This window comes from Anabrus simplex, chromosome 3 (assembly GCF_040414725.1).
Source record: "Anabrus simplex isolate iqAnaSimp1 chromosome 3, ASM4041472v1, whole genome shotgun sequence".
Lineage (NCBI taxonomy): Eukaryota > Metazoa > Arthropoda > Insecta > Orthoptera > Tettigoniidae > Anabrus > Anabrus simplex.
Genome location: NC_090267.1, coordinates 284,257,274 through 284,271,433, shown reverse-complemented (window position 1 = coordinate 284,271,433; position 14,160 = coordinate 284,257,274).

The following is a 14,160-nucleotide window of genomic DNA, read 5'->3' as shown; positions in this document are numbered from 1 at the left end:
CTCTGGCCCAGCATCGCAGCCGCCGCCAGCGCCGCCGCCGTTTCACGCCGTACCGGCGTATTTAGGAGGGGAGGGTGTTGTATGTCCGGCGCTCCCTTCTCGCTCCGCCAGCCAGCTACACGCGCGCCAAGTGTCATTCTTCTAGCCTCGACGCGCAGCCCTCAGTGCGCGTGCCTGAACCATCGCGTGTGTACTATAAAGAGGAACTCCCAGCCTGTCCAGATGCCCACTTGCCCCGGTGTCCAGCTCCAGAATACACCCTACGTCGAGCACGGAGGCTACTCCTCTTGAAAATGTGCTTCGACCAGGTGGACTGAATTTCTGGCAGTACGAGGTCTCACCTCTGGTCACCGCTCCTCTTCCGCTGCCCATATCCAATCATACTATTACATACCGTAATATTTCCCTAATTAATGCAAGCTCCCTTGGTTTCGCCAAGTAAGAATTCTTCCAACATTAAACTTGCTTTTATGAACTCAGCAAGAAAGGACTTTCCAAAACATTTATGTCAGTACTTCGGATAGTTTTCGACTATCGACTTTCATATCAAGGACTATCTTTTCGAGATAGAAGTGGATGTAAATACTGTAAACTTGTATATAGTGTACAGAAGATAGACTCTTTCTCAAGATTCTTAATTCATTTTGCTTCAAGTTAAATTTCATTTTTATTTGTGTAAATAGTGTATTTTGCATTTGAAGCGAATAATAAAGTTGTGTTTTGTAAATCTCAACCTTGGTTACAACAGTCAAAGTCAGGATAAGTTGTCAGCTTGATTAAGCCAGTTATTTATTAAGATTTTAAATAAATGACCAGTATCAAACAATTATTTATTTTTTGTGTTTCGTCAAATGGGTTTTGAAAAGTGGTTTGTAAATTGCTTTTGCACAGCTTTTCAAGCATTTTCCTACTAACACTGATATTATTAGAAATTATGCATGCTACCTTATAAGCTATAGGCCTATCTGTTAATAAGTTACTGTAAAGACTTGCAAAGTTAGTTCTTCTAAGAAATGTCACGTTAGGTTCTTACATGGAAACAAATCAACGTCGTCTTTATTTTTTTAAAGACTGGATGACAACATAAAAGTTTGTGCAGTTGTAGCTAATGTAGTGTTATTTTCTCCGCTTTTACTACTAAAAGCAACTCCCTCTACCTTTCCTCCTACCGGGAGATTTGGCCGTGCGATTAGGGGCGTGCGGCTGTGAACTTGCATCGGGAGATAGTGGGTTCGAATCCTACTGCCGGCAGCCCTGAAGATGGTTTTCCGTAGTTTCCCATTTTCACACCAGGCAAATGCTGGGGCTGTACCTTAATTAAGGCCACGGTCGCTTCCTTCCAGCTGTTAGGCCTTTCCTATCCCATCGTCGCCATAAGACCTATCTGTGTCGGTGCGACGTAAAGCCACTAGCAAAAATAAAAACAAAAAATAAAACCTGTCCTCCTTTATACTTCAGCTCACGTTTTACGTAGACTCCATCCAACAAGTTACAAAATCTTTCATGCTCCTTTAACAATTTTAGTTTCTTTTTCAAGTAATTCCAATGTGAATCATCAATACCCGAATTTCCCGTGCCTAGTTTTGCAGTAAAAGACTGTGAATAACCGGGTGAGGCATTGTAAGAAACGTTGACTGTCTTATCTTCTTTTACGCCCCAGGAAATGTGAAAAATATTGAAGTGAGCCATGTTATTGGTATACAGGACTAAGATACTTTCTTTGCAAAGGCTATATTTAACTGTTCCTTACAAAATTATACAGTCACTTTTGAGCTACAAGCAGATCTAAACAGGAAGTTATAAATACTTTTCTAATATGACCATTTTAATATCTTGCCCCGTCACCTAGTGCACGTATATCAGGGTTATCACTCATGAAAATATCATGTTTAATGGCTTTAAAATCAACAGCCTCATTTAATGTTAAGGAAGTGCCAATTTTCGGAATTTTTTCCTCAGTCATATACATTTTGAAAATACAGAGACTTAGGCTGTTAAAATTGACGAAAACTTTGTCCAAATCTAATTTGCGTTTAATACTGAAATTACTCTGAACGTCATCGAAGTCCTTGATCCTGTCATATTCTTCCTTGGCTTTCTTTTTTCCTTCCTCTTCCCGTTTTTCAATTTCTTCTTGTCTTTGAATAGGATTTTTGCTCGGTGTTGGAAGAATTTTAGACAGATAGGCAGGCACATTTTCAAACTTAGGAACAGCGTCATTTGAGGGTTTTAAATGGTTAAGTTTTACAGTTAAAATAGACTCATCAGGTCTTTTAACAGAATCATCCCTAATTACGAAACTTCATCGAAGTATTTTATGCACACAACTGAGCTTCCTGAAGGGACGAATTTGGCTCGATGGATGGCTATGATCCACTTTTGTTTCTGAAACAAGTCAGTAGGAAATTTAAACACTGAAATACAACATGACGTGGCCATAATTCACAATGTTCACACACGTTTAAATCATTCAACACCATCGATAGCCTCACTGCTGCGAGGTTCAGATCAGCCTACAAGTCACTGGTGAGAAGTGAAGCAGCTGGCGACTTGTGTGATGTAGCATCCGAAGTGGCCTTATGGCCTGTCTATCTAGTTGGCCTTGGGCACACACAGTCCCCGCTGTACATCACCCCTACAGGCAATCCCCTACTTCATGCTGTTGCCCACCTCCCACGACGTGGACGAGGGGTTGGACTTATGGGAGGCAGGGAATGGAGAGGGCTGTTAAAATTTCTTGCAGCACCCTAAAAGTTGAGTGTACAAAATTCAATTCAGATTAATGGAACGGTATAGAATTGTATAAGGAACAGACAGACATTCTGCTTTATATATAGACAGCTCCAATATTAACATCATAAGTTCAAGAATATCCAAAATGAGTTACGTTTATCACCAAAGCCATTACTTCAGTATTTTTCACCTGTATAAAAATAGTACCTCCTGTGCCCCAAACTTAGTAATAATAGATCTTAACGTCATCTTGTAGGAGAATTATAGCACAAATAAAATTGTAACTGTATTTATGATGTTTGTACAGAGGAAAATTTAAGATATTAATACTTGGAGCCATCGGTATATAGCCAGGTGTGTGGCTCAGACATTTGAGGCCCTTGCCTTTTGACTCCAAATTGACAGGTTTGATCCTGGCTCAGTCCGGTGGTATTTGAAGGTGCAAAGATGTTCAGTTATGTCAGCCTCATGCAAGCAGATTTACTGGCATATAAAAGAACTCCTGTGAGTCTAAATTCTAGCACATCGGCGTCTACAAAAACCGTAAAAGTCGATATTGGCATATAAAGCCAATAACATTTTTTTTTTTTTTTTTTCAGATATTTTCTACTTTTATTTATTTTGCATTACTTCCAACTTCAAAGTTATATATATAAATCAGAATGTAGTTACAGAGTATGTTTTCATTCCTTACCATAGAGTCAGTGTATAATGTACAACTCTGTCAGTGTTAAATTATCCTGTAGCATTGGATTCTAAATTACATTTACAAATACTGCTGGAGCATATTTATAGCTACTGTTCACTACTTTTAGTTGTGCAAAATGTGAAATGAGAATACGTTGTAGTTAAAAGTAATAAATGAAGAAATGAACAACACTTTCCATCAACTGAAGGCAATATTCAGTTTATTATCTAGTTATACATTTTAGTACATACTGTGAGACAGCAACCTTAAGAGTCATTATTACAAAACAATAAGTTGCTATACATTGAGGGAAGTTTGTACTGCAAGTAAGAAATTTCTATTTTGTTTTGATATCTATGTGGTTGAAAGTTCTAAGAAATGACCTTCAAAACATACTGTTCTCTTTCACTATTAATTATTCAAATTAAGATGAAATAGTTGAAATAATAGAATCTCCCATATATTTGTGAAGTTCTTAGCTGAATGTATGCCGTTGTTTTGAATCTAAACCGTATCATGAAGTTGGCAGTTTGATGATTGATGATCCAGATAGATTTCAATACAGATTGCAAAGACTAACAAGAAACCAAGATCTTCAGGTAGCTTTAACAATCAGTAGTACAAAACAGTAAGTTCCTACACATTTAGGCTTGTTTGTACTACAGGTGAAAATTTATATTTTGTTTTAATATCTATTTAGTTAAAAGTTCTCAGAAATGACCTTCAGATCATACTGTTCTGACACTTCTGTTAATTCAAGTCGAGAAGAAATACAGTAATTAAAGTAGTAGAAACTTTAATTTATTTGTAAAAACTTTGCTGAATATATGTAGTGACTTTCAGAGCACTGACTGGTCCCAGAGACCATGAAAGACAGGAAAACAAAATATTCTCAAGGGCTAAAAAATATATGACCAAGCAAAGTACGTAAGAAAATGAGAAAAGGGAGCTTAGTGCAAGCAAATGGAAGTACTGTCAGGCTTTGGTTGTAAAGCACGTCACATTGAGACGAAAGACTAGATAGAAGGATGGAAATATAAGGAGTACCTATTGTAACTACTTAATGTAAAATTGTCATTCACTATTCTTTTAACTTAAAATGTATTTTATGTGTGAAATATTTAAAAATTCTGTGTAGAGGGAAGAATAAATAAAATATTTTTCTTCTATTTCTGCTTTTCTCACATTTTCAGTATCATAGTATTGTAAGAATTATTAAAGTAGTCTTGGGAATGCTCCTGGTGCAGAAGCTCCAGCAACTATTTGGAGGATGCTTAACAGCCTTATGGTGCTTTAAAAATTTTAGATGGCCATACTTCACGTCTTACTTTGGTCAGCATTGCACTGTAACAAACAGTAAGTATACCAATGATATATTTTCATAATGGTGAATTAAAACAAATTTAGAAGGTACTCATAAAATAGTGATCTTAAAAGTAGAAGAAAATGTTGCAAGAGCATGAAATTGTTATAAGTGATTATTAACTGTTGTATCCTTAGCAGAATTTTATATGTTTTATTATTATTATTATTATTATTATTATTATTATTATTATTATTATTATTATTATTTGTTTAACATCCAACTACAAATTACAAGTAACTAATCTCATTTTGTTCCATATTGAAGATACAATAAGTAAAATTATTTCAAGAATAAAATTACTGTGTCCACCTACATGTTGAATAGGTGGACACAGTAATTTTATTCTTGAAAGAATTTTATTTATCCAACTACAAATTTGTGAATGTGATGGAGTTTCTCAACAGCCTTTTCGGAAAGGATAAGGAAGATTTAAACCTGAAGTGTTGTTGTTATACTCGGGTTAAAACAGGGTTGGTGCACAAAGTATGGTTCTAATACAGGGGGTCATAGTTACATATTTTCATCTACAAAACCATGCTGCAAATCAAAAAACTTAACATCAGCTGGGAAGAAAGACAACTTGAGTTCACCCCTTTGTCTAATGTTTTGGAGTTCAGCCTGACCAGTCTGTTACTTTTAGAGCACATTGTCACTCTTTCAGTATGAAGGCCACAGCCAGGAATAGTTTACTATGCATGCTAACAGGGTCAACTTGGGGAGCACACCCAGCAACTACATGAACAACAACCTTGGCACTTTCTTTCTCTATAGCTGAGTATCCTTGTCTTGTGTGGATCAACTCTGTTCATTTGAAGAAAGTAGAGCTTGCTTTAAATGGTATGTGCCATGCAGTTTTTGACTGCCTCAAACCAATAAAGATTTTAAAAAAATTATACTACACCTGTGGTATAGTTCCAACTTCTATCTGATGGCAAGTAGCATCAGAAACTAAGAAACCAAAACAACAGATGGACAACAGTCATGGGCAAGGAGATGGCGAAGTGACACTGCTGACTGTATTACCAATATAAATGGTCCGTTATTGGACATTATAAATTTTCCAGCTAACTCATTCCTGGTTGCCAGCATTTCACCCCCCGTGTGCTAAGTTGGGCTCGTCAGTTGGTACATAGCATACCTACCAAGACGCGTCGCAGTGGCCTCCACGGTATGCACAAGCCATGCATCTTGGTAGGTGTGCTAGGTATCAACTGCCGAGCCCAATCTAGCACACAGGGGCGAAACGCTGGCAACCAGGAATGAGTTAGCTGGAAAATTTATAATGTCCAATAACGGACCATTTATATTGGTATTATAAATTTACTCATTCGGTACAAATATTTCAGATTCCCTATGGGAATCAACATCTATGTCAACTGCTGACTGTTTTGAAACATTTGATACGGCACAGCGAATTGCTTCAAAGCAGTGTGTCAACACACGGCGCACTTCCGTCTCAGACTGCTAGAGGAGTGTTCTGTACACAGTACCTTGACAGTGTTTTGCAATGGCATGGTAAAACATGGACCATTCTTTGCAGCTAAGATCAATTCACTGAATAAAATGTTTGACATTCTGATAACAATATAAGGTTCATGAAATCCGAAGGTAATCCCATAAATAAGGTCTCCAATTTTTTTAAATACATTGACCTGTTTATTTCTACAATGGTTTACATCATTTTACAGCTTGAACATTTAGCTATTTTTCTACATAATCACCATTTTGGTTGATGCATTTTTGTAGCCGCTGTGACAGTTTTTGTATGCCCGTGTTACTGTTATTATTTCAATCATACTAGCTCGCCGCCATGCTGTTCAGGAAGTTGTGAGCCTCATCTTTCACCTCGTCGTCGGTGCTGAATCGCTTTCCAGCCAAATGTTCTTTCAACTTAGGGAACAAGTGGTAGTCACTGGGCGCCAAGTCGGGATTATAGGGTCGGTGGGTGATGACGTTCCACTGAAACTGTTGTAGGAGAGCAACGGTTTGTTGGGCAACGTGCAGGCGAGCGTTTTCATGGAGAATGTTTACGCCCTTGCTCAATATTCCTGTTCTCCGGTTCTGAATTGCCCATCTGAGTTTTTTCAGGGTCTCACAGTACCTGTCAGCGTTAATTGTGGTCCCAGTGGGCATAAAGTTGACCAATAATACCCCTTTTCGATCCCAAAACACACTTGTCATGACTACCGGTAGACTGTGCTTGCTTGAATTTCCACAGCTTTGGCGAAGAGGGATGCCGCCACTGGCATGATTGTTGCTTGGTCTCAGGTGTAAAGTGGAACACCTAGGTTTTGTCACCCATGACAATTGAGTCCAAAATGTTGTCCTGTTCGGCTGCGAAGCGTTGAAGAAACGTGCGGGAAGAATCAACTCGTCGCCACATGTGGTCTTTAATCAGCATGCGTAGCACCCATCCTGCTCACACCTTCCAATATTTCAACTTTTCCATTAAAATTCTGTGAGCTGTACTTCGGGAAACCTCAGGAACCAAAGTGCAGAGATCATCCAGGGTGATCCGCCGATCTTTACGCATGATTTGCTCAACCTTCACGACTGTCTCGATGGAAATTGACAGTCTCCTGCTCCTTTGTTCATCGTGAATTTCTGTCCGACTGGCTGCAAACTCTCTACACCACTTACGGACATTTTTGACATCCATGCACAACTCACCATACACTTCCGTCAATTGGCGATGGATTTCAATCGGTTCAGTACTTTTGTGTTCAAAAACCGAATAACTGCGCGCACTTCACACTTGGCGGTAACATCCAGCGGGAGCTCCAATCTCAACGGCTGCCAAGCCAAGACTGAGTGCCTCAGCGCAGCGTGCGCATGTTTATATGCGAGCGCGGGAAACACACTTCACAATATTCTGACCAACAGCCACTCGAACAAAGTGCTGTATTTATAAAAAAAAATAGGAGACCTTATTTTTGGGATTACCCTCGTAGTTAATGAGCTAATGTTCAAAATACAGTACGATAAAGTATATGATGCACAGTATAGTAAGTAGGCCTTTCAGTATATATAGTTCAGTTATTATGAGTTTCGATTTGACGTTTGAGCACTGCCTTTTGGCGGAGAGTAAGTGAATTGATCAACAGCCAATCATAGGCAGCTGATCGCTCCGATGGAGCGCGTTAGAGTCCAGTTCCGGTTAGCGGTGTTGTCGATCTTTTGGTTACTGCAACCACATGCTCTCAGCTGTGTATTGTATTGTGTTCAGTTCTTTTCGTGGGCTTTGTGTCTCTTTGTGCTAGGTTGTTGTTCATTTATATTTCGTAGTGTAGAATTTATAAATGAATTGTTTAGTATTTTTAATAGTATAGCAAGTTATATTGTAGTGAATAGTGTGTAACAGGTGATCTAGTTTATATAATAGCTTAGTTTTATATTTCGTTCGGTAGTTACATAGTAGGTTAATTTTAGGCCCGTTCATGAATTTGATATTCTGTCATGTTGACTCCTACATCCAAGGATGAAGCTCCCAAGAGAAGAAAGCCCTTCGGACTCGGTACTCCGCTAAGGATAAAAACTTCATCACTGATCCGTATTGAACTGATAATTACAATGCCAAAAAGAGAGAGAGATATTCCACCTATTCAATACAATAATAAATTGTTGCACAAATTAATGTTGCAACATGTTTAATATGGTTTGGGACCGGTTTTGACACATATCCATGTCATCATCAGCCGATACAAAAATGGCAAGAAGTCAACACACAACAGACATTAAAGGGTAATTGTAACACTTATGACACTTGTCTTGAAGAATTAATCATTGAAGTTCATGTAGCACTTTTCAGTGAAGATAATTTTGTAGATACGTTAGGTTCTTGAGCACTCTTGCTGTAGGTCTTGAGGTTAAAAAAGGATGTAGCATAATACATAATTGTTGTTAGCAAGGATATTAACTTTCTTAAACAATGTATCACACACAAATTAACTCCCAATTTTCTTAAAACTTGTAACAGAAAACACATTTCTGCTGACCATTCTAGAACCTAAGCCCAAGTTAACAAGATTTGGTTAAATAACGAAATTAAGTTCCTTTATAAGAAAAAATCTTTTCTAAACAGTCGACTCTATGAGTCTCACCTTGAAGCAGCTCAACGACTCTCAAGCGCTCAATGGGACATATTTCAAACCCAAGTTGATGACAGATTGTTCAATATGCTATCTAAAAAACAGAGTACTCTAGAAAGAAAGCTCAACACACTCAAAAATAACTCAGTGCTAAGCAGAAATGTTACTAAAGTAACCAAAAAATGGAGCAATCCCGAAAACATAATAAAGAAATTCCATCCACCTGTAGTCAACTTATCAAAAACAACTCTAGATGATGATGATAACTCGCTCCTCTCTTATGGCCCTAAACATAATTGGCCTAACACAAATAAAGTGAATACATTTTTTTAAATTTAGTTACAGAATCTGAAATAGCCATCAGTAAAATGCCCATAGATTTACAAGACGAAGTAAGACTAGAGAACTCATTTTCAAGCTTATAAAGATAATTGAAAATAATAATCTCATCATTACAAAAGCTGATATGGGTAACACAACTGTTGGTATGGATAAAATTGAATACATTGAAAAAACCAAAAACTTTTTCTGCAATAATCCTTTTTCAATAATTAAGAAAGACCCAACTCAACAGATTCAGCGTCTTCTTAAGCAAACATTAAAGAACACCTCTTTCCTATTTACAGATCATGAGAAAACAAAGTTATTGAATATGAATCCAGGTCTGCCAACTGCAAAAGCTTTCCCTAAGATCCTCAAGACTGATGTCCCCATTCGTCCGATCATTAATTACAGACCCAGCCTGCTATACATATTAGCCCAATTCAGTCAGAAATTTCTAAAGAATAATTATAAGTTTTTATCAAAAAAGTCTATTAATAGCACTATTGAGCTAATTGAAAAACCGAACAACTTTGAAATTCAGCCACACCATTATTTACATTCTTTTGATATTGTCAATATGTACCCTAGCATTAATACCAAAAAATTATTTCCCATTATTGAAAGAAACCTGAATACATACAGTCACCTGAGTAAATTTGAGATTCTTGATTTCATGACTGTCTTAAAATTGGTAGTCAATAACAATTTTTTCACATTTGACAATATAATACACCAACAAGATGGCTTGGCAATGGGATCACCGGCATCGGGGATCTTGGCAGAGATATACTTAGATTTTCTGGAATACACTTTTATTGATAATAACTATAATTTCAAGAATATACTTTTTTGGGCAAGATATGTGGATGACACATTGGTAATTCTAGATGATGGGATTATTAATGCATCCTCTACTGTTAATAATCTCAACAAGATTGATCCTCATATTAAATTTACCCTTGAAGCTGAATCCAACAAATCAATTTTCTAGATATAACAATTAGCAGATTAACTTATTCTTTATGTTGTATGATTTACAGGAAAGCCACACAAACAGCTACTACCATAAGACAAGATTCCTCACACCCACAATCACATAAGTGTGCCACTTACAACAGTATGGTTAACCGCACTTTCAAAATACCTTTATCTAAAGATAATTTAAATAAAGAATTTAATATCATACGTTCCATCGCTAAATTTAATGGTTACAGCAGATATTTATTGAACGAATAATCAATAAATTTAAACACCGAACAAATACAACGCTATTAAATGACAAATCCTAAATCAGCAGCTTACTCTACCTTCACCTTCAATAAAAACATCTACTGCATTGCCAATATCTTCAAAAAACATAATTCCAAAATTTCCTTTCGAACTAACAATAGAAACATGGAAGTGATTTATAACTCCAAATCTTTTAACAGAACTAATACATTTTCAAGATCTGGCATATACCGTTTTAAATGCAATACCTGTGATTCTTCTTACATTTGACAAACAGGATGCAGCTTCAAAATTAGATATTCAGAACACGTTAATGCAATAAAATACAATAAATTTTCAGCAATAGGGCAACACATGCAAGACATAAAACATCATTTTACTACGTTAGACCAAGACATTGAAATTATCAGTACCCTAAACAAAGGCCCTTTTCTTGATATCACTGAAAATTGTTTTATACACCTTGATCAATATTTTAATCCTAACCAAAACCTTAATGATTTGTCTGAAAAACTGAACATCCTTTTTGACTTTCTTATCTTAGTTTTCAAAAGCTTCAAGTTGACAAATAGATGATCGATCTTCCATGTTATACACAACACCTTCTCGCACTACTTGCCCTTACCACAACACCCTCCTCCCCCCCCCCCGATCCACCTTAAACTCCCCTTACCGGGCGAGTTGGCCGTGCGCGTAGAGGCGCGCGGCTGTGAGCTTGCATTCGGGAGATAGTAGGTTCGAATCCCACTATCGGCAGCCCTGAAGATGGTTTTCCGTGGTTTCCCATTTTCACACCAGGCAAATGCTGGGGCTGTACCTCAATTAAGGCCACAGCCTCTTCCTTCCAACTCCTAGGCCTTGCCTATCCCATCGTCGCCATAAGACCTATCTGTGTCGGTGCGACACAAAGCCCCTAGCAAAAAAAAAAAACTGCCCTTACTCCCTAACCCCCTCCTATTCCCTACCTATGTTCAGTTTCTGTTCTTACTTCCTGTTGTACTTCATGGCAAGGCTAAAAACATGTAAGCCTCATAGTATTACTTATCTTACCATTTCTTCACTGTCGTTTGGGCAAAGATTTTGGCCAACCTTGAGGATGAAAGAGAAGTAACCAAGCCAACGTCATATGATTTGCGCACTCAGAGGTCACTCCCAACTCCATTTTTTCAGGAACTGATTAAGATGTTTCTATGGTTAAACATTCTGGCTATACTAGCTTTTCCTAATCAAAGAAAACAATTAATTAACTGTAATCACTGAAGTATGCACGATGTAATCTCACCCCAATATATGACATTTAATTGTTTGATCAGCGCTGGCATTAACTTCATAGGAACGGTTTACCAAACGCCCTTGCGTCTCTGAAAATCATAATTATTTTGTACCGCGCGGTACACCTCCGCTCCGCTAATTCAAACATTGCGCCAGTTGAAACTCCTCTACTGGAGGAAGCCTGAACTTTAACTACAGTGTTAATTCTCAAGTTTCTCAGAAGATGTCCCTACTTGTCAATTTTGAAGTGTTCTGAACTGTGTCGTTTTTGATGTATTTTTGTTTTGCCTGTAGTAAGAAGTGTGAACATTCTCTTCTAGATGGCACTACTGAAGGACTACAATTATGCACCCTGGTGCGAAGTGAAAGAACTGTGTTTTTGGAGAAATTTTGTGTTCATAAGTTTGTTCTTTGTTAAATTTCTTTCAGTCATTGTTTAGGTTGGCTGTATAACCCTTCACTGTCTGCCAGTTTTGCATTCGACCAATGAGTAATTTTTGTAATTAATTTCCCACCAATCCTGGTTTTCTTCTTCAGTTTTGACATGTAATCTTTTGGCCGTCCAATAAAATGATTGTGGGCGGGTGTTATCATTCCTGAAAGGTCTCGAATGTTCCACGAGGGTATATAAACTGCTGATTTTCGGGTCTCTGCGCCACTTCAGTAACATCTATCAGTGTGTAAATTATGTAGCAGAGGGCGGGTAGCGCCTCTTCTTCCGGCAGCGGTTCATCAATAAGGTAATGGCCTTTTAATAACTTCTTTCTTGCTAGCTCAGCAGTTTAACTCTCGGGGCGGGTTCGAAACCTTTTACTATGTAACCTTCCTCTAAAATGTAAAGGACTCTTGATCTAAATTCTGCCTCTGTTACTACATATGGGGATAGAGAGTTCTTAACCCTCTCGAGCTCCCATTCATATTGCTTTGAGGTGAACTTATTTTCACAACCGTTTCTTCCCTTCTAATGTAATGTAAATCGTTTCCTTATATAAGTCACCTCTTTAGTATGGGATTAGCCCTTGCATAAGTGGCCTAGGGCCAAATTAGGTTTTAATAAAGTATATTCAGAGTGCAAGTTTCGCCTCCACTCAAGTTTGTATTTTGGGGCCTTGTAATTTTCCTGTTTATTTACTAAATCGGCCTCAGTAGGTTGGGTATTTTTACCCCTGTGTTTATGTCCTTAGAGGACAACTTGAAGGTGGAGTTTGGTGTGGCCTTTGATAGGCTGGAACTTTGAGAGCGGGTTGCTCTTCCAAAGAAATTTGTTTCTGTGTGCCTCCAGGAGGTTTTTGCTATGTAATTGGGAGCAAGTGCTCTTGAGCATGATTGGGGTCTTCTGCCCCGTGGTTGAATCTTGTATACGGGTAAAGTTGGGCTTACTGCTCAAGAATTATGTGTCTGGCTCTCGGAGCCCAAATCCTGCAACACTGTAATTGTACATTCTCAATTTGTTGTTAGGCTACTGAGTGCCTGTTATATTTGTTATTTCTTGATCTTGAAAAGGAAATATAACCTTGTCAAATTTTAAATTAACTTTAATTTCGTAGATTGAGACCTATTCATCCTAGCACCTTCTTTCACCTCTAACTACCACGGATAACTCCGTAACATATTTAATGCCAGTTTATTTTTGCTTTGGTTTTTTGAGGATAAAAATTATTATTAGTAGTACTGTGGAACCTCGGATTGTGAGTAACTTGGTTTACAAATGTTTTGCAAGACGAGCAAACATTTTAAATAAATTGTAACTTGATAAGCGAGTGAGGTTTCGCAATACGAGCGTCACGTGTACGAACGTTTCCACCTCCCCTGTACCTTTTTTTTTTCCCTCCCCCTGCCACTCTCTTTCCTGGGAAAGTGTGTGTAATCATTTCCCGCACTGGACTTCAGTTGGCGTGCCTCGCTCGCATAGTCAACGCTGTACAAGTGTACATGTTTTGTTTCTGTCATTAGTTCCGCAACGATGGGGCCTGTGAACAAAAAGAAAGCTAAAAAGGAATTTGGTCGGACGAAGGAGATGATTACAATGGAATTTAAGAAGGAAATGATCGAAAAACACGAACGAGGTATACGAGTGGCTGATATCGCGAGATTTTATAACAAGTCTACGTCTACAACAGGAGGAGGTTATGAAGATCTCGTCCGAGGATGAGGAGGAGGAAAAGTCAATGGAATCTCTCACTTCAACTGAGATTCCCTCACACCAACAATGATTCTATTGTAAGGTAAAGTGCAGTTTAATTGTTTTACGTTATATTTTGTTTTAGAAATGTTATGCGAATAAATGTTTTTGTGGGCTTGTGTTGTGGACGAATCATCCGAGTTTCAATAGTTTCTTATGGGAAAATTTGCTTTGATATACGAGTGATTTGGATTACGAGCATGTTGCCGGAACGAATTATGCTCGCAATCCAAGGTTCCACTGTATTAACAAAATTAAGGGTTATTCTTTCTTACAG